This window comes from Myotis davidii, unplaced genomic scaffold, assembly GCF_000327345.1.
Source record: "Myotis davidii unplaced genomic scaffold, ASM32734v1 scaffold398, whole genome shotgun sequence".
NCBI classification, from domain to species: domain Eukaryota; kingdom Metazoa; phylum Chordata; class Mammalia; order Chiroptera; family Vespertilionidae; genus Myotis; species Myotis davidii.
Window position 1 is genome coordinate 1,369,845 of NW_006290024.1, and position 20,056 is coordinate 1,389,900.

At 46.9% G+C, this 20,056-nt stretch overlaps 1 long non-coding RNA gene across 1 annotated transcript in view; it reads right to left on the reverse strand.

The window, feature by feature from the left end:
• Nucleotides 1-17,175: 17,175 nt before the first annotated feature.
• The window catches only part of LOC107182918, a 19,386-nt gene continuing 16,505 nt past the window's right edge, over nt 17,176-20,056 (reverse strand). The window contains exon 3 of the long non-coding RNA XR_001513676.1: nt 17,176-17,251. This is a non-coding gene — a long non-coding RNA (uncharacterized LOC107182918). The remainder of the gene's footprint in view (nt 17,252-20,056) is intronic.

The window sequence follows — 20,056 nt, forward strand, 5'->3', positions numbered from 1 at the left end:
GGGCAGGAGTGGGAGGTGCCAAGAGGTGTACCAGGTCAGAGCTGGGCGAGCTCAGGATCTCACCTGGGGGGTTAATCCCAAGAAGGGCACTGCATGTGGCAACCAGATGTCCACAAGCTGCCAGGCAGCGGGAGGAGAACTGCAGAGCACAGGCTGGCCACCCTGCTGGGCTCAAGGCCCAGGCTAGAGAGGAAAGTTCATAGAAGAGTTTGAGAAAGAGCTGAATGTGTTACCTGAGCACAGTGGAGTCCATGGCATTCTCTACTCCAGAGCAAATATGAAATCCTAAAGCAGGTAAATGAGGCCAATGGGCAGGAGGGACTCCCATAGCTCTGAGGTCACTGGGTTTATTGGATTTACCCTGGAATACAAAAGCCTAGCTTTATGCAAAGGGGATGTTCACCAAAAATTAACCTGAGACTTAGATATTCATCCCGCCTTGATGGACATTAACTCAGGAGGGGTGAGTGAAAGAAAGCAATGTTTATCAAATATTGGTTGTGCCAGATGGTATGATAAGAATACCACATGATCTCACTCATTCATGGATAATAGAGACCATTATAAACTTTTGAACAATAATAGATACAGAGGCAGAACTGCCTGAAACAGATTGTCAAACTGCAGCGTAAAAAAAATAATAAAGCTTTAAAAAAAAGTATTTTGCAGATAAAATCTCTTTTAATCCTTATAAACCTGTTAGGTCAGTATCATGGATTCCAATCAACTGTTAAGGAATCTTGGTTTCAGAGAGATTTAGTAATTTCCCCAAGGAAACAGAGATAATAAGTGGTGGCACAGAGCTCCAAACCTGGAGTGGAATGGGCTGAGCCTGCAGAGAGAAGGTGTAAGAAACTCAAGTTGTGAAAACTGAGGCAAGAAGGGACTGATACTGTGAGACTGAACATCACTCCCCATCCTCACAAACTTCTAGGTTCCTCTTCTCCTGTGTCCCCATGGAACCTATGGTCAGACCCCAACAAGACATGAGTAAATGGTCATCTGGGCAGAAGACAAAGACCCAAATGGAGCTTTACATTTAAGATAATCAAAATGGCACTTGTAGGTCTTGAATAGAGCTTATTATTCTTGATATGTAGGATATAGATATAGATATATAGATGTAGATATATAGATATAAATGATAGTCCATCTTATTGAATGAGCTTGTCAGATTTTAATGGTTATCAACTAGATGCTTTACAATTACCATGTTGTGATGAGGGTTAATTTAATGATGTATCACACTATACTAAGTCACCAAACACCAATTTAAAACACCTGTCTCTTGACACACATAATATATTGTGCTGATACTGCATAAATGCCTGCATCTCTAAGAGCCTGATAAACCTTAAAAAACAAACATTTAAGTTGGCGATGTTCTGGTACTATTGAGCATATATTTCTACCCATGGATCATTAAGGGGAAAAAAAGCTAAATTGGCATAATATTGAAAAACATCTTATACACAATAAATGATGATTAAAAACTCAATAAGATGATGCAATATTCCGCAGAGTCCCCAGTTCTGCTAAGACTTTTCTCTGGCTTCCAAGTTCAGCCCACCCTTCTGTGCTCTCAGATGCTTAAGGATCTTATTCAGTCTGGTGGTGCCCATACTGTGACATTTGGGGAAGCAGGTCAATTGGAAAAGCAGGAGTTAGTCGGCCAGCCAGAGTCCTGCCCCAGCCACCACCTCACCCAGGCCCTCATTCTTAACATCCATGTTACTGTAGAAAAGTGTTTCTCCTTCTCAGTTTCTCAGCTAAGCTTCAGCATTAATATCCACCCAAGTGTTTAAGCCATAAGCCTGTTTGTCATCCTTGATGCCTCTTCACCCCCTAAATACCTTCAATCGACCCGCCATGGTTCCCATGACTTCCCCCAACCTCCAATCCATCACCCTAGTCCAGCTACCATCATCTTTCATCTGAGTCACTGCAACAGCCCCAAGTGACCCCTTGGTCCCTCCTCCTCATTATTCCAATCTATTTTCCACACAGCAGCCAACATCATCTTTCTAAAGTGCTAATCTGATTGTAACTTGATTTTCTTCCAAGTTCCATAGCCTTCCAAGTTCATGCTTTTCTTTCATAGCCAAATGAGATAACTAGGATAGCACTGCAGGAGTCCAGGCTCTTAAATCTCATTTCTGAGGAATAAGAAATAAGAAATTTCCTGAGGGAGCTTGCGGTACATGCCTTCTCTCTCTTACTCAATCCCCAAACCCTCGCTTCATTCCCAAAGATCTCTGATATTTCATTGCAAAGGTTCATGAAGCCCGTAGTGGTTAAAAAGTCTTTGGGGTTGCATATTGGAAAGGAATTAGAGCATCTCCCAGTAACAACTTAAATTGGGTAACAATATATGGGTAGAATTGTATCCCCCCAAAAAATTAGGTTGATGTCCTAACTCATGAATGTACTTGTGAATGTAACCATATTGGGAAACAACATGCAGATGTAAACAAGTTAAGATGAGGTGCTTAGAGTGGGTCTAATATGACTGAGGTCCTCATCAGAAGAGGGAAATTTGGAGTCAGACACAGACAGAGAGAAGAATGCCATAGGAAGACAGACACAGAAGACGATGGCCATGTGAAGGCAGAGACACAGACTGAAGTTTTGTTGCCACAAGCCTAGGAAGCCTGGGCTACCGGAGCTGTAGGAAGCGAGGAAGGATCTCAGCTAAAGGCTTCAGAGGGAGCATGGCGCGGCTCACACCCTGATTTCAGAAGGCTGACCTCCAGAACTGTGAGACAATACATTTCTGGAATTTTAGGCACCCAGTTTGTGGCCCTTTGTTACAGCAGCTACAGGAAGCTAACACCCAGGCTTAACCACTCTTCCACCATAAGGAACCTACACATCTCTCTCTTGGGACCTGGCCTCTCTCTATGCCCCTGGAGGACACTCTCAGAACCAAGTTTGCCTCCACGAATTCCCCTCTAGGCTTCTGTCTTCTCAATGCCTCTCTAGAGCCCATTTCAAAAAAGTAAAATCCTGTAACTCATTTTTTCTCTGTCCAAGGAAATCACCTTTTACATTATTTTTCAGTAACTTAAACTTTTTTGTGTCATTTTCTCTCACCCAGACTTAGCCCAAAGCCTTCTCTTTTCAAAACCCAAAGTCTTTGTTTCTTAACCATACAAAAACTAAGTTTTCTGCCCTCATTAAAAGCTAAATTTTAAAATATCACCTTTTTTATCATATAAAAGTGTGTTATCACATGTCTCTTTAAAATTTGTATCCCTTTTCCCTCAGGATATAATCTAAGCCTCTTATTCTTTCATTCAACAGATAAGTAGGAACTTTTAAGTTGCATTCTCAGAGCTAAAAGTTCATTTAGATTGGGGATTGTTCCAATTATCTATTATTGCATATCAAACCACCCCAAAACTTAGTGGCTTAAAACAAAAAGCAGTTATACTAGTAATCTCTCTCAATTTTATTGGTTGACTAGGCTCACCTAGGCAGTTCTTCTGTTGCATATGATATTGACTGTAGCTGCAGTCGGCCAGGGGCTTGAGTGGCTAAAACACCCGAGACATCTGACTAATGTGGCTGGCAATTGAGGCTACCTGTCTACTGGGAGCTTAGCTGAGACTGTTGACTAAAATGCCTACACATGACCATGTGATCTCTCCAAAGGTTTGGGGCTACTTAAGGAATGACAGTTGGGTTCCAAAGGGAAGCATCACAAGAGTGAGTGGATGTTTTTAGCGAGGAAGAAGCAGAGGCCAGACCAATCAAGGGCTTGTCCTGGAATGGCCACAGCCTTGTTTCTGTTGTATTCCGTTAGTTAAAGCAGTCGTAGTCTCAGCATCAAGTCAGTGTGAGAGAGGACTCCCCAAGAGTACAACTCCCAGAAGGTGTGGTTCACTGCGTAACCATCCACTACAGGCAGTTAGAGAAGACCTCCCTGAGGAATTCATACAGGTGGGGCGTTGAGATCGGAGAGAAAAGTATGAGTTAGCCAGGCAAGGAATTGGAAGAAAGGCATCCACAAAAAGAATGTAACCCCTCACAGGAGCTAAAAGAAGACTATTGTGACTAAAGCATGGGGACCAAGGAGACGAGTGCTTAAATTAGGCTGGACTTCCAAGACAAATAAAGAGTTAGGATTTATCTGAAACATAACGGTGGCTACTTAAGGGCTTTTAGCTGGAGGAGTGCACAGTCCAATCTGAGTTTTTAAAAGATCCCCCAAACTGTTGTGAGCAGAATAGAATGGAAAGAGCAGGAGGAACTAGGTGGGAGGTCAGGTAAAGCCACTGCAGGAGTCCAGGGAGACAAGATGTAGCTTGTACCAGGTGGAGGTGATAGAGGAACTAGGAAGAAGTGAATGAACTTGGGAGACTTTCTGGAAGTTGTCTTGATAGGACTTAGTGATGGATTGGAGATGAGGAATGTAAAAGAAAGAGATGGCCAGGTAGGACTCCATGTTTTCTAGCTGGAACACTCCTGAGCAGGTGAGATTAGCAGAGAAGATTTAGTAAAGAGAACCAAGAGTTCAATTTTGGGCATGTTTTCATTTGAAATTCTTACAAATATATCCAAACAGAAGTGTTGGGTAGCAACTGGATTGAAGAGCCTTGAGCTCAAAAGCAGTTGGGCTACTGATAATGTGTGTGCAGTACAATCTTCTTGAACTCAAAAGACTCTTAGCCCAGTAGTCACTTGGGCTACTGATAATGTGTGTGCAGTACAATCTTCTACTTATCGCTCTACAACCACCACTCTCCCCTCCCCCATGCACTCCCTGCTACATCCACATTGAACAGCAGTTCCCAACAGGCCGTCTTTGTTCACATCTAGATCTTTGAATATAATTCCCTCTGCCTCCCTGCCTGCCTCTAATCATCACCTGGCTACATCCTCCCAGATTTGTAGTTTGACCCTACTTTTATCCTACACTACCTTAAATCAGGTTAGGTATGGCTGTCCTGGTTTCCCACAGCACCTTGTCATGGCCCCTGTCTCAGAGCATTCAGGTTACATCTTCAGCTCCTCCATAGAATATGAATTCCTTGAAGTAGGAAATGTGTCTTATCTAGCATTGTGTCCCTAGCAACAGTAGGCTCTCAATAAATATTTATTGAATGACTCAACCTATCTCTGACTGCACCCTCTTCTTGCTCCAATTCATATGGAATATCATCCAACATCAACTTCTCTGGACATCCCTCCCATCACACAACTCCCCTTCTCAAGAACTTCCAGAGCCTTGCTGGTGTTTACTGCTTCCAATGGAGATTTGGTGTCCTCTGTTATCTCTTCTCTTGCTAAGTATATGGAAAGAGAAAGCACAAAAGGCCTAGATGTTTTGAGGTCAGGATTCCATGGAGGAACTATAACAGCTTCTACATAGCAAGGGGGACACTGGAGTGGGGGCACGGGGACCTCACGGGGATACATAAGGAGCCTCAGAGGTGCTGGCACAGGTATAATGGCAGAGGCAGGGTCTTCAGTGCCTTGCATTCACCTTCCTCAAGAACTAGGCACTAGTGTCCTTAAGTCACTTAGTTCCCATGAAAATAGACTGCTGGGTGGGAACAAAAACATCTCAAGCTCTCAAGTGGGAGATGCAGGCTTTGTACCCACAGATATGTTACAACAGCAGACTTTGTGCAATAACATAACAATCTTTCATGCCTAGTAATAATAAAAATGAGAATAGAAAAATAAAACTAGATGCTAATGATAGGAACTATGGGTTTAAATAAGCTTATTATTATTGAGAAAACGATGGCCAGATGGAATCTTTAACCTTGAATGGCCCATCAGCAGACTTTAGGGAGTCAGTATGTATTCAGTTGTGAAGGATGAGAAACAAATAATTATCAATCATATTCAAAATGCTGAAAATATATATTATTGAAGACTGAATCTAGAAGATGAGGTAAAATTAGAGATTTAATGGATTTTAGCTCTTTATAAAAAGAATCGCTTATGATACCCAAGTCTATCATTCTAGGAACACACTATAGATGAGGGCTTGGGGGCTGAGTGATAAAAGAGGGCCCAGTGGGCAGGGGTGAGGGATGCAAGGCACGTGGCCACTATTTGAAATGCTAAGGTTGACTGTGGCAGGGTTTCCCTTAAGGGAGATTCAGAGTGATGACGGGTGACTGCTAGGTACCTGGCTTTATTGGTGAAGAGTGTAGTGCAGAGGAAAATGTACTGGATTAGAAATTCAAGCTCTGTAGCTTTAAAATGTTATGAAGCCCATCCACACCTTACTTTCGCATGAATCACAATCAGCTGGAATGCTTGTTAAACCCTGAGTTCCTGATTCAGTAGGTCAGAGGTGGGGCCCGAGGATCTGCATGTCTACTAAGTGCCCAGGGGAGGCTGGTGTGGGCCAGAAACCACACTGTGAGAACATGCTCTCAGGCGTGGCTGGGCGTGGGAATCACTGTGGAGCCCTTTCTTTTATTTTCTTTTATTTTCAAATTGTTTAGAGCATTATTGGGATATAATTGACACATAATATAGTATACGTTTAAAGTGTACAACGTGTTGATTAGATATATGTATGAACTGTAAAATGATGGCCCCCATTGCACTAGCTACCGCCCCCATCCTATTATTAGCAGAGAATTGAATTTCTCTGTTGGTAGTGGAAGTGGGGTTCTTGGGGCGCTGCTGGAATGGGCACTTCCAGAGCCCTCCCCCCCTCCACCCCGGAGGATTAGATGTGGTAAAAGGCTTTATTTTTGTGGAGTTACATTTCTCGGTTGCCAAGTCCCATGTTTCTTAATCCAATCCTGAAAAATGGGGTTCAGTAGAGCCAGAGGAGGGCCAGTGTCCAGAGCGTCTGTTTCATGGTGGAACTGAGTCCGGTACAGCATGAGGCTAATCACAGTCCATTAGTCCATGTGTGGAGTCCACATGGCCATGAGCCCAGGAGTGCAGGAGAAAGAGAGAGAGAGAGAGAGAGAGAGGGTTCCTTTGTCCCAGAGTTTAAATATTCAGGTGTTGTGCTTTTGCAGTGGCCATGCCTATTCTGGTCACTGGTTTGTTCCCAGTGTGACTGACAAGTAAGCACCTTCCCACATCACCCAGACCTCACTGGGCATGCATCTATTGTCCAGTCCCTTCCCCCAGCGACCTGCGGGGAACAGACTTGGAGAGTGTTAACTGCAGCTTCCTGGCAAAGTTGTGTACATGGCATGTCTACATTCTGTACTCTTCCCTTTCCTCCTGTCCTGTTAGTAATAACCAGGTTATTATAACGGTATCACTGTCACAGAATTTGTGTGTGTGTGTGTGTGTGTGGTAAGAACAGTTAAAATCGATTCTCTTAGAAACATTCAAATACATGATACAGAATCCTTAGCTATACTCACCATGCTGTTCATTAGATCCCTCAGCTTGCTCAGCTTAGGGCTGAAAGTTTGTGCCTTTGACCAATATCTCCCCACTTCCCCTCCCAATATCCCCCAGCCCCTGGCAACCACCATTCTGTTGTTTCTCGGAGTTTGTCTTATTTAGCTTCCACATATAAGAGATCATGCAGTATTTGTCTTTCTCTGTCTGACATATTTCACTTAGCACATGCCCTCCAGGTCCACCATGGGAGCTTCTTACAGATACCAATGCGGGGGCCTCTCCCCTCGATCTACTGTCACTTATCTGAGGTGTGTTCGGGCTCAGCATTCTTAAGACCTCTCCGAGCCATTCGAGTGTTTGGCCAAGCTTGAGAATTGCTGTTCTAACCTGTGCCATTGGGTTGATAAGTGGGTGTTACATTTGTTTTATTACCATTTTGTAGAAAAAGCATCAAATGGATGGGCAGCAACGTTGAGTCAGCACTCAAGGCCCACACATATTTCACCTGCTGGCCTGTGCCGAGGCTTGAGGGAACAGTCTCTCTATCATTCTGGCTTTCGAAAGCCAAGCGTTCACGGAGACTTGCCTTCCCACCTGACCTCCACAGGCTGTTCCCAAAATGCCAGGCTCATTTCCAACCTGGTCTCGCCCAGGTGTTTCTCAGTGCGACCAGTCTCCCGAAATGTGAGGAAGCCCCCGGCGCTACTGGAGACGATGCTCCTGTTTGGAGCATTGGTGGACTCGACACCAGCGGCCCTGGGCAAGTGGTCCCTCCCCAGTTCTTTCACCTTCCTGGCGGGATGCAGCTCTTGTAAGTGCTGGCCCCCAGGAGCGACCTTGGAGGCACGAGGGGAGCCTCAGGCTGGCGTGGCTAGAAATGAATTCATTGCTTTGATTTCATTGCATTTTTTACGCTCACCTCCTCTTTATGGCCATAGATCATGGCGTTTCACCTAAGATTATAATGTTTCCTTTTTAAATGAAGTTTCAGTTATGTAATTAAGTCCCAGAGACCTACTGTGCGGGGAGTGTTTGTAGTTAACCAGACTGTATTGAATACTTAAAAACTTGCTATGAGGGTGAATCTTATGTTAAATATTCTTATCACAAAAACAAATAAGAGGGCAAGAAGAAACTTTTGGAGGTGATGACTATGCTTATGGTATTGATTATGGTGAAAGTTTCATAACTCATCAAGTTGTGTACATGAAATATATACATTTTTGTATGCCAATCATACCTCAGTAAAGTGGTTTTTTGAGTCAGAACTCTTGGGGTTAAGCATTATCTTGTTAATTTGGTGTCAGCTACTTTAAAACTCAACCAGAAGTGGAAAGAGGGAGTGTTTAAACTAGTGAGTGGTAATCATAAAGAATGTGAGCTAAATCAAAGGAAAACAGCAGAGGGACACTGAGGCAGCTGAGCCAGAAATGCCCGGCTCTGCAGGCTTTTTGTCTTCTAGCTCCAGGGGAAGGTCTCTAAATAACAGACACTGGAGACGGGAACACCACCCTGTCCAGTGCTTCCATCATGCCTGACATGTACATGCCCGCACACGGCAGCTCCCATGCACCCACCCTGCCCAGAACCCAGCACTGAAAGCCTGCCCCACACAGTGGCCAGGGTGTCCTGGACTCACACACGCACAGCACACCCTCTGGGGGAGCTATGCTCCTCCCAGGACAGGAGGCCTCACCCATCCTGTATCCTTCAGTCATTTACAAAAATGTGCCCTGATGTTTGTGGATTGCTTGGATTTGGGATTGGACCCTTTATAATTTGACCCAGAATAGAATCTTGACCCTAAATGACCCTCCTATCTGAAAATTTCCTGTTTCAGTTTAAGGGAGGCAACAACTTCATCAAAAATTGTCCAGCTTGGAGAGAAGGCAGAGGCCTGAAGAAGGAAGGGCTCATGTATGCTTTCCAAGCACTTTGCTGCACACCCTCCTCTGAACTTTTCTAGATCGTGAGCTGGGCAGATCATGGGAATGGCCAGAAAGAGGACAGGACAGAATTAGGTGGAAGATGTGAAAGGCCAACCTGCCCACAGATGCCTTTGTGGTGTGTATATGTGTGTGTGTGTGTGATTAGTTACTGAATAAAATATCACTTCCTTATTGTTCTGCAACACAAAGTAAAACAAAAAAGTACCCACCAGTTGGTAAAATATATTTTATTTGTTCATACAAAGAAATAGTATCAATTACCAGAATTTCATTTTCCTAGAAACGTCTTTCTCTGTGTAAAATTAAATTGTGTTAGACATAGGACAAAATACGTGATTTAATTTTTGCACATGTTGGCTACTCTAACATCCAGGTTACAGGAGACACTGCTCAAATTTTGCACAGTATTTCAGATTATGAGGCTGAATGAAACGCAGTCATAAATTAATGTTACAAAAGTGAAGAAAAATCTAACCACACCTTTAAGTTGTATTGACCATCCTTTTTGATAAACTGAAAAGAAAAAGAAAAGACAGTGACTTCTGCATCAGCATTTCAGATACATGTTAAAGTAGAACCTTGGTTTTCCTTTCTTATGAAAACACCCTGGCAGGATCTGAGACTGTTTCTCCAACCGTCTCACCTTTATCTGTCACTCAAAAGTACTTCTGATGGAAGGAAGCTTCTCCCCCTCCATCATCCAGTTCTGTCACTATACCTCGATGCCTTTCCAGGTGCCACCTACCAAGTCAACAGACCACTGCACAAACACGAAGATAAGAACAACAAAATCCTCCAACGTTTTTGTTAATGTTTTTTGTTTTTAATGAGAAAGAACAAAACTGAGAGGAATAAAGGGTCCCAATGACTATCAGAGTTCTTCCTGTAAACTGGAAGGAACACAAGATACACGCCAGGACAAACTGCCAAACATGAGCGGGTGTTTGTCTTGTTTTCTGGCAGCTGAGGTTAAGCTGGTGGCCTTGCAGTTGCTAGAACAGGAAGGAACCCAAGGCTTAATTCAGTGTGTTGCCTAACTTCTCCAGGAGGAAGACCTGGGGGCGCGGGCCCTGCGATAGCTCTCACAGGATGGGTGTTACTGTGGGGCAGGGGCCCTGTCCGGATCAGTCAGAACTGCAAGCTTGCAGACCCTATGAGCAGATGCGCAGGAAGTCTGATTTGTTTTACACAGAAAAACTTGCTCTGGTCCTTCAGTGCTAATTATCGACATCTGTTGGGATTCCAGGATTTGACCCAGAATAGAATCTTGACCCACTTCAGTGTGTATGACTAAATGACCCTTCTTCTATCTGAAAACTTCCTGTTTCAGTTTTAAGGCAGGGAACAAACCACTTCATCAAAAATTGTCCAGCTTGGAGAGAAGGCAGGGGCTAGAAGGAGGAGGAATTCTACATTGTGAGGGCAGATCATGGGAGTGCCCAGAAAGAGGATAGGACACAATTAAGTGGAAGATGTGAAGACTGACTTTTACCTTATGCTGTAACTGAAAAGGTGTTCTCAGTTTTATTTCAAATGAGCCATATATATATATATTGACCTCCTGGCTCATAGGTCGACACTGAACCATTGAGCCATGCTGGCTGGGTGAGCCATCTTCTATTATTATTAGTATTATTATTATTATTGATTTTTAGAGAGAAGAATAGAGGGAGGAGAGAAAAAAACACATTGATTTGTTGTTCCACTTATTCATTCATTCATTCATTCATTCAATTGTTGATTCTTGTATATTCCCTGACCGGGGATTGAACCTGCAACCTTGGTGTACCAGGACAATGCTCTAACTGAGTTACCTGGCCAGGGCTCAAATGAGCCTTCTACTGGAAAGATGCACAACCAGTTGGCACCCTATGCAGATATCTTTGTACCCAAGCAGTAAAGAGGGGGAAACCATATTGCAATGATGGCAATGCCCTAAGCACAGATGCTGCCCTACTTGGTAGGGGCAGTAACAAAGCTGGGCAATGGCTAGAACAGCTCAGGAATGCAGAGTCTGATTCCCTTCCTCCCACACAGAACCTAGTGGGAACACTTCTGCTGTTAAGCATAACCTTGCTAAATCGGTGCTAGGTCATTAACAAGACATCACCTGAAGACTAGTGACATCTCTGATCAGTTTCTAAAGTTGAGTTGTTTTTGTCTTCATATAAGTTGTCTTGCTCTATGGGGCACGTTATGCCTTACAACATAAAAAGTGTCCTTTGTAAATATCACAACCCAGCTATCATGACAATGTGTATATCTTTCCACATATGCCTTGAAGAATGTATAACTCAAATAACAATTCTTTTATGGTAGAAGCATTCTGGTTTTGAAAATTGAGGATAAAGTGAATATGTCATTATGTGATATTGCTATGTGGTTACCCAATTGCCATTAACTAGTCATCGTAAAAATCCCCAACTGCTCTCTCAACAGAGAGGTGTGGGGAGAGCATTCTGCATCAGCAGCAATGAATCCGTCAGCCACTGCCAGGGCCCGGCTAAGAAAGGGACAGCTGCGCACGCATCAGGCAGCACAGGTCCACTCTCCCAGCCCGTCCGTGCAGGGGCCACTCCTGCGTCTCACTGTTCGCTGTTGGCTGCACAGACCGTATTGTCAATCAGAGATGAGCTAGGAGTTCCAGGAGAGGAGTCCCAGACATCAAGCAGGAGGGAAGGCTTCCCCTCCCCTGCCGGCCACCTGTCCTGCTGCGGGCCTTCTCTCTTCTTCCACTGGGCTGTCAGCCCACTGGGATGTGCCCGCACGGTTGGCTCTGCACCTGGCAGCACCTTGGTGGACGCTGATGGCATGGGATGCACCTGAGCCCTTTGGGTCTCGACACTGGGCACCCTGGGTTTGTGCCTATGGCTCTGCTCGCCTAGGGGATTCTTTGGTGTGTCACAGCAGAACTGTCTGCCCGGAGGATGGAGCATAGTGCGCTCATGCAAATTAGAAGAGACCGTCTTTATTTCTAAAGCAGCACCCGATCATCTCACACACGTGACCTGGGAAAGAGGGGCTAACATTTGCATACACTTCAAGCTGGTTAATGACAAGGACTAGGGCACAAGAAGAGGCAGGGCCATCCTTCACACTCAAAATCTGAAGTACACGGGCCCTGGCGCTCAGGCTCTAAGGATGTGGGTGTCCCTGCCGAGGCAGTAACACCCTGCGCTGAGCAGGGAGAACTCTAGCACCAGGGCCGGGCATCTGCATCCTTGGAAAGGGCATCACGTGAAGAGGAAGCCGCTTCATGGGGCCCCGCTTTGAGAGCGCCGCTCTGCGGAGGCAGCTCCTGCGTGGTACCCAGGCAGGAAGCGGGGATGTGAGACCCACTCAGGAGGTGGCAAGTGAATTCAGACAGCGATCGAAGGCTGCATACCCGTAACAACAAAAAACTCAAGTTGTGCTTTTCTTCTTTTTAAATATAATGGGCAGGGAGGGGAAAATGGAAGCACCATCAGTTGTGAGAAAAAGAACAAGATATTAGAGTTAAACACTTTGGAATGTTAACAGATTATGAAGGTAACTCTAAAGAGTGTGGCTAGGCAGCTTAGTGAATTAATTGCTTATGAATTAAAAATAAATTATTATAAAATATATTTCTGTACATTTTACATACATATAATCTCTCTCAATATATAAGCCAAGTGGTAAGCGACCCGGGCCAGGTGCCTTCAATCCCAGCCGAAGTCGTGCCCGGTCATCTGGTAGAACTTGCGGTTGAAGGGCCGGTAGAACTCGCGCAGCCTCCGCACCACCTCCGGGTCGATGTCGGGGTGGGTCCGGCCCTTGGTCTTGCCCAGGCAGTGGGGCTTGCTGCTGCCCTCGGCCTTCTTCAGGCAGGGGAAGCCCTTGGTCTTGTTGAAGTAGAAGTGCTTGTCGGTGATGATCCTCTTGAGGCCCAGGAAGTCCTGCACGCGGCCCAGCTCGCCGGCCGGGTCGCTGATGAGCCGCTCGCCGCTCACGAAGAGCATCTGGCCGAGCGGGAAGTGGCGCAGCCAGTGCTCCAGGTGCTTGGCGTAGATGCCGATCTGGATGGGAACAGACCGAAGGCAGGTCAGAAGGTGAACCTCTTTGGCCTCACCTCTCAATGTCTTCTAACCCCGGCTCCCTCCTCATTGGGAACAGCTGTAGAAATACGAAAAAATTGCAAGCAGAATTTTTGAGCTGAAAGATCCATTACTGTCCCACCTGAAGTTTGGAGGCCAGACACTATGCATTGAAACAGAAAGACACCTTCTAGGGCAATGGTTCTCAACCTTCTGGCCCTTTAAATACAGTTCCTCATGTTGTGACCCAACCATAAAATTATTTCCGTTGCTACTTCATAACTGTAATGTTGCTACTGTTATGAATCGTAATGTAAATATCTGATATGCAGGATGATCTTAGGTGACCCCTGTGAAAGGGTCCTTCGACCGCCAAAGGGGTCGCAACCCACAGGTTGAAAACCGCTGTCCTAGGAGGTGGGTAGTAAGATACCCATCTCTCTAAGGTCCCCTCCTACTGTCACCTCTCCCTCATTTCCCAGGGTACCCTGCTTCTACCTGGTCCCAAACTCTGATGTCAGAACCAAGGGCCTCTGGGTATGTGCCTTTCCTAAATAGTAGCACCTGGGGCCCCAAGATTCCTCTGCCCACAGCCCTCACTGGCCTGCCTCCAGGGGCTCACCAAGCCTGGGCCAATGAGCTGCGGAGACATGTCCCCCTCGCCCGCCAGGCTGCACCGGCTTCATCACAGGGACCAGACAAAACCCCCTTCCCCAGAGATGTATCCCTGAAGGCAGCTGGGCACAGCAGCCAAAACACTGGGTGCAATGAGTGGAAGCATAAACTGTGCAAACTTGTCAAGAAATTCCAAAAACACTATAGATTCCATTTTTTAAACAGGGACTTGTGTGATATCCAAATGCAGCACTAATTTAAGCAAAAATGTGTAGACAAATTGTTACAACCTGCAATAGATACAGGCCATGACAATTGGGCCAAAATCCAGCTTTACGGTAGCAATTAGCACTAAAATAAATAAATAAGTAAATAAAGACTTAATGATGGAAGACTGTATTTTATTTGCTCTCTGAGCCTCAGCTTTCTAATATGTGAAATGGGAATAATTCCACCTACTTTATTCAGTGGTTATGAGATTTATAAAACCAAAGCAGTTTGGCTTAACAGTTAAGGAATGCAGGCTTGGCAATCAGACCCCCTGTCACTTATAAGCTGTGTTACCTTGAACAACTTACTCAACCGTTCTGGCCTTCTTTTCCTCCTCCGTAAAAATGAAGCTGCTAATGCCTTAATGCCTACCTCAGGTGAGTTTAATTAAAATCAAAACAATTAAGGATCATAACATGTTTTGAACATGCCTGGCATATGGTATATACTTGATATATAGTCATCATCATAGTGTTCAACACAGTTTCTTGCACATGATAGGAGCAAAGTTGAGCATGTGGGTGAACAGGCTCAGCCAAAGGAGATGTTAATTAAGTGGGTACTCAATTTTGGTCACAAATGTACAATTTTCCACTACCTATGAGATAGAGATTTTTTTAAGCAACAATTTTAAGAAATCTTTATTGTTGAAAATATTAATATGTCCTCTTTTTTCCCCATTGATTGATTCCTATCTGAGCCCAGGAATTTTTTTAAAAAGAAAAAAAAAAATTTCCACATCATTTTTGAGCAAATATTTACCTCTCAGCAGGACATTCTAAACTTCCAGCTTCAAGCCACTCCTAATCTACTGAGACCCAACTCCGATATTACACACATTTATGGAAATCATGGCATAAACTCACTCTCACTGCCAGCTAGGGGACTCCCTGGCGAGTGCTCCCTCCTCCCCTCCCACCCCCAGCAGAGGAGGTGCTAGCCCTGGAGCTCTGCCTGCAGCCCAGCCCTGGCTTTAGCTTAAGCTGATTGACCCACTTTGCCCATTAATCACTTAGATTACTGCAGCCATGTCAGCAGCTAATGTGATGGAGGATTAAAGAGAATCCGACTCTCAACTTATTTTGCATTTCACTCCAAAGCAGGGCGATTCAGATAAAGTCCAAGTTTTGCGCCATGTTAAGCCTCTGCAACTGGACAGCCTACCAGAGGCTAATAGTCAGAATTAAAGTGCTAACACCTCCTTGAAGGAAACCTAACCCCCAAAGTTATTCAGAGCCATGCCAGGGATGGGGGGGTGGGGGAGTGGGGAAGAGAGTCCATCTGACCCCTGATTCAGGCGTGTGGCCCTGCATAGGTCATAGGTCATTAACCTGTCCATACATCAGCTTCCTCATCGGAAATATGAGAAACACAATAGTTTCCACCACTTACTGTTTTCAAGACAACTGTGAGCCTAGCCTTGGTACCAGGCCTGGTAGCTAGGTGGTGCTAGAAAATGTACTCAGTGGTCTCTTGTTGACAGGATCTGGGCAAGGAAGTAAGGAGGCAAGGTTCATGCACGGGTCCCTCACACGGTCCATCCTCACAGATGGGCAATGGGGAGGCAAAGATGTGGGACAGCGGGCTCTGCTCTCAACCGGCCCGGGCTCCAGAACAACCACAGAACCTTTGCCGCCTGCGTTCCTGCAGCGTCAAGGTAAAGCCTGGCAGGTGTGCACACAATGGCTACCCGGGCAGCTGGGAATAAAAACCACACCAAAGGATTGGTGCAAAGGACACCGGAGAGCCTCCCTGGCCGCCAGTCCAAAGGCAAAGCCTCCTCAACCATTAACCAGCCTCTCTGAGCCGTGGGCAGACCACCTGTGCCTGACTGCCTGCAGCCACCCAAGCCATCCTGGTTCCCAGCTCCAGGGGACCCCTCTCCCCAGGAGGGTCTGCGTTTGTCCACATAGATCCAAAAGCTCAGGGACCCTCAGGGCTTTCCTTCATCATCACACTAACAGCCAGGGAACCACAGCTGTGACACCAACTTCTCAGCCTGGTCCACCTAAGGCCCTACTGTCCATCCCCTCGGCATGCTTGGTGGCAGCCAACGAGTGGCTGATGGGTGAGAAGCACAACTAGGTTCCCATCATTTCCACAAATGCCTCCCGTGCCCCCTTGCTGGCTTCCCGGACGCTTCCAGGCAGGTGAAAGGAACAGACACGCCACCCCAGAATGTGTGTCTTTGGCACGAGGATCAGTTGAGGCTGGTTGTGTGTAAGACACAGCAGACACGGAGAAGCTCCGAAAACCAAGTAGAAGTTGTTTCATGGGAGACTTTCACATTTACAAGGGAAATGTCCGTTAGTGAGGGTGTCCTCTCTGTAGCAGGAAGAAGACACAAGTAAATCTGCAGAAATCCCCTAAATGGAGAAGGCAGGACTGCAACCTGCAGGGCAACCTTAGCCTTGTTTCCTGTTTTTCCCCTCACCTCCGTAACTGACTGCCCCTCCCCAGCATCTTCTGTCTTAGCTGGAGAGGGTGTTTAACTTGGTGGTTTAGGCCATTTGGGGGATTTGCTCAGTGTACAGCAGGCATACATGTTAATAGGTGTTCCTGGGTCTCTCCCATGTGTGCAGCAGGTATACATGTTAACAAGTGTTCCTGGGTCTCCCCCATATGTGCAGGAGGTATACATGTTAATAAGTGATCCTGGGACTCTCCCATGTGTATAGCAGGTATACATGTTAACAAGTGTTCCTGGGTCTCCCCCATATGTGCAGGAGGTATACATGTTAATAAGTGTTCCTGGGATTCTCCCATGTGTACAGCAGGTATACATGTAAATAAGTGCTCCTGGGACTCTCCCATGTGTATAGCAGGCATACATGTTAATGGGACTCTCCCATGTGTACAGCAGGTATACATGTTAATAAGTGTTCCTGGATCTCTCCCATGTGTATAGCAGGTATACATGTTAATAAGTGTTCCTGGGATTCTCACATGTGTGCAGGAGGTATACATGTTAATAAGTGTTCCTGGGACTCTCCCATATGTGCAGCAGGTATACATGTTAATAAGCTTCTGTTTGTTTTTCTCCTGTTAATCTGTCTTTTCTTAGAAAAGATCTCAGCCAAGAGCTCAGAAGGGTGGAGGGGAATTATTTCTCCTCCTGTACACAGGTGCTGGGCTCCCACGGAGCTGGTGTCTCAGCCCCCCTCCGCTCCCCCCCCCACCCCCGCCCCGGGGAACACAGAGCAGACTGAGCAGTGTGGGTACTGCTCCTGGCACAGAACCTGCAGACAATCTCCGCAAGGCTCCTTCCCCCCTCAGCCGCTCTTCTCCCACCACCCATCTTTTGGTCCTGGAGCAAACTCCTTTTGACTCACTTCCCTTTCCCCTCCTTTCACTGGCCTCACTCGCCTGCCCTCAGACTCAAAGGTGCTCTGAGCACAACAGTGACTCAGAGAAGAAGCCTGAGGCCGTGGCCAAGGGTGAGCCCATCACGTGGGCCCTCACACGCCCATCCCAGCAGTGGTCGGGTCCGGCCCCAGGAAAGCCTCCAGAGTAAGCCAGCAGGGAGGTTGCAGGTTAATTGAGCTGCTCATTATGAAAGCCAATTTCTCAAACTGATAGCCATACCTAGTAATTAGCTAGGAGCTCACAGAGGACTTTTCACACGTTATCTGATTTAACCGTGCACAACAGGCCTTTGAGGTGGGTACTGCAGTCCCCAACTTGCTCCTGAAGAAACTGAGGCTAAAGAAGAGAGAGTGACTTGCTTGGGCTCCAAAGCGTGTGCACAACATTATCCTATTTGACCTTCACCTGCGCGGCAGGATTGGGAGCTAGCGTCAGCCCATGGGAAGCGTCCCCTTCCTTTTGCCCTGACCCTCTCCTCTCAACCTCCCGTGCTTTTCTTCTTAATACGATGAGGAGCGCACAGCACCACACACCTGTCCTCCCTTTAAATACCTATTTTTTCTCTTGTTCATAGATTAGGATCTTAATAATAGGTGTTTCAGTGCTAGAATCAGATGACTGCAATCATAATTGTCCAGAAATGAGCCAGACTTTGGAACAACAGACCTCTGAGGTTCACGTACTCCTGCGTTCTGTGGGGCCTGAACTCTCAGCAGTCATTGCCCAGCCCTCCCCCCACGCCCCTGCCCGGCCTCCTCCCTCGTTACCAGGTGGGACACCTCTCTGGCACCTGGCACATGGGACCACTGGGTGCTTGTGAAGCCGAGGGGGCTGCACAGTGTCTCTAGTGCTCCCCACAAGATGCTAGGCAGCGATGCAGGTGACACCCAGGACGGAGAGCAGAGGGGCTCCCACTGCCTCAGGAAGACCTGCGGGTGAGCAGGCTGGTCCTCCCGCCTGGGCCTGGGGTTGCCAAGCCCAGGGAACGCCCAGGAACACTGGATCTCAGAGCCTAGGAGCTGAGAACCGGGAGGGTTGACAGGGGTGTGCAGGCGGTCAGTGTGTTCCAGGATCTTCACGGGAAAGTGACGGGCCCTGTGGCAGCCAGTCTCACCCCTGCTTGCACCCTGAATCTCAGGGCATTTGAACTAGATGCCTGGGCCTGGGCCTGGCCCCAGACCACCTGAGTCCGGCCCGTGTGGCGAGGCCCCACACAGATTCTCTGAGAGGATGGCGCGCAGCAGGGGGTGAAGTCAGTATTCTGTGGTATCTGCCCTGTCCTTCGGTCGTTAATTCCGCTGATACCCATGGCCACTCAAAGGAGACACCATCGCGGGGGGTGGGGGAATTGAGAAAACAATATTGTGAATGAAACTTAATGTTGTTCAGCTAATCCAAGACTTATTGAATCAAAGGACCAGAGTTAAATCTAGAGAGTGAAGGTCATACTCTCTCAGCTGACAGCGGACCAGGTCCCAGAGGGAGTGAGGGGATGCCTGGTCGGTGGTCCACAAACTGCGGAGGACAAATAGCCAGAACAAGCCGAATGCAGGTGCCACACACACACACACACACACACACACACACACACACAGATAGTGATCAGATACAAATGGAGCTACCAGCAAAACACAGGGGGCAAACTGAAGGAACCTGAAGGAGGGTACGGCCATCTGTACTTCCGTGATAGTGAAAGGCTCACAGATCCATCTAATTCTTTCATCATCAAAAGTTAGACACCAACACCAACAGGAATACTCCCCAGCGAAGAGCAGGGCCAGCCCCGGACTCTCTGACATCTGCTTTGCCAGGGTCTGTGGCTTACAATGCAACCCAATTCATTTTAAAAAGAGCCCATGAAACGAACATGAATTGATGTCAAATATGCCCATGGCGCCCTTCTCCCCTTCTCTCCTCTCCAGGCGGGTGAGTAAGGAGACGGCAGCCAGAGTCAGGGTGGGAATCTCCAGCCTCAGTCCCAGAGCGGGTTTTCCCGGGTGCCAGGCTGGAGAGGCCGCCAGGAAGCGGGCCCGGGACGGGAGGGGAATTCTCGCCGGGACTGGCTGTCACGGGGCTTCCCAGAAGCAGTTTACACGGAACCTTCCAGGTCCCCGGGGCCTGTGTGTGACCACGGGAAGCAGAATATTTTAAACAAGCCCCAGGCCTCAGTGAGGAGGAAATTCACATGAACCAACGTAAAAAGCCCTGTAATGCGGATGTTCTCCGGCAGCAAACGTTGCCCTAATTCTCTCTTTCTTTCCTCGGGCCACATGCCTGCGCCCAGTCAGCACCTGGACTTAGGGAAGTGGCAAACTGCACAGGAAAAGGGGAGAACAATGGCTGGAACCCACCTCGCCACAGCCAAAGAGATGCAGAGACATTCACACAAAACAGATGACGGAGGGGATGAACCTCAGAGGGGAGGCACACCACTACCATGCTGGGGGCGGCGGGGAGGGGGGT